This window comes from Tarenaya hassleriana, unplaced genomic scaffold (genome assembly GCF_000463585.1).
Source record: "Tarenaya hassleriana unplaced genomic scaffold, ASM46358v1 Cleome14, whole genome shotgun sequence".
In the NCBI taxonomy this organism is placed as follows: Eukaryota; Viridiplantae; Streptophyta; class Magnoliopsida; order Brassicales; family Cleomaceae; genus Tarenaya; species Tarenaya hassleriana.
This window is the reverse complement of record NW_010964598.1, coordinates 366,269-368,308: the sequence shown is the minus strand read 5'-3', so window position 1 is coordinate 368,308 and position 2,040 is coordinate 366,269.

Genomic DNA, 2,040 nt, shown 5'->3' with positions numbered 1-2,040 from the left:
TTCTAGGATGTTTAGGCCCCGGCACTAATATCGACAGGAACAAAAACTCTCTATTCATGCACATGTCCGGAGGCAAATTGTACGGTGTCAGAATCACCGGCCACAGAGAGTAATTCGGACCAGACATTCCAAATGGATTAAACCCATCCGTACATAATGCTAAATAATATTTAAACTCTAACCTGTTATATTATTTTAAATACAAAAATTACCTCGAGATACAAGCTGTTGATTTCCTGCGGAGTCAATTGCGTTGAACCGCTGCTCTCGTCCATCGTCATTCGATCGGTAATCTTCGATTGAATGACCTCTTCAATTTCTTGGGCACGATGATCTACGTACGTCCCATCCGATCGACGATGCGTGTCTTGTAAGACGCGCAGAGCAGACGGTTGAACGTCTTCTTTCTCGGCCTAAAAAAGTTATACAAAAATATTAGTAAAATTAAAAAACAAATAAATCAATTTTCACAAAATACTTACAATATTGAGAGCAACTTTAGCAAACGATCTTCTCCCCGCAGTATGAGTTCCTGGGGCTCGGTCGGAAGCAGACTTCGCCTTTCGATTCGTCGACGCGATCCGACTCTTCTCTTGAGATTCCTCTGAATCCCATATTACCTCCAGTTGCGCCCAGATGTCTAAACTAATCCAGTCCGGCTTCTTCCGCAAGAATTTCAACCTATAAAGGTTATCTCGCAATCTCGCACCGAGACAATCCTTCCACGCACGATGGACGACATCATGCACAGAAGGATCCCAGTAATAAGATTGCTTTAAACAATATGTGTTAGTTATTTAATACTAAAAAAGATATATTAAACAAAAAACAAACAAGTTAAGACAATACCGCAAAAGCAACAAACCATCGTGCCAAGACATCTTGCGGGACCCGAGAGATGCTACGCCACGGGCCATGATAATCAGAACGGTAGATCGTTTTGATACTCTCTTTAATCTTGCTCAGTTCTTCATCAGATATTTGATGACCATAAGTATTATATACTTCATCATCATAAACCCTGACACATACAGTAAAAATATTATTTACGTAGGAGAGTATATATATTCTCTCTATACAGTAATTTGTGTAATGTACTAACCTCTCAAACGGTAGAATATATTCACAATTCAACAATACGTAGGTATGAATGACATGGTAATCTCTGTCAGATAGATATGAATCTGTCGATTTACCACCACATCGCCCTTTTCTGTAGTAAATCTGAGGTATGTCTACATGCATCGAATAAGAGGGTCCATCATCGCACTGGAATGACCGATTCTGACTTCTGTTCTTTGTCAAAACATGATCTTCAAAGTAGTATGATGTGAAGAATGATATCTCCTCATTTATATATTGTTCAGCGATTGATCCTTCCACAAAAGCCTTTTGTTTCGCCTTTTTCTTCAAATGGTACATGAACCGTTCGAACGGATACATCCATCTAAATATACAGAAAAATAATCATTTCAAATACAAATATGAATTATTAATTTATTCATGTATATTAAATAATTAAACAAAAATATATACCTAAATTGAATTGGTCCCCCTAATTCAGCTTCTCGTGGTAGGTGGATCGGTAAATGTTCCATGACATCGAAAAAGGATGGTGGAAATAACTTCTCTAGATTGCACAAGACTAAACTGATATTTTGCTTCAAGATCTCGACATCTTCAACTCGTAACATCCGACTACATAACTCGTGGAAGAATATGCCGATTCCTAAAAGATAAATCAAAATAAAAAAATTATGTGGAAGTATAATCGTAATATAAAAAATAATATATAGATATATCTATAAAAAATGCTTCAGTAATTAATTAATTCAAACCTGATAAAGCTTCGTGTACATTCTGTGGAAATATATCGGCAAAGGCAATAGGAAGTAAGCACTGCATGAAGACGTGGCAATCATGACTTTTCATACCTATCAATTTATTTCCTTCCATATCAACACATCGAGAGATGTTTGAAGAATATCCATCTGGAAATTTCACATCTTCTTTCAACCATTTGAAGAAGTTTCTCTGAGC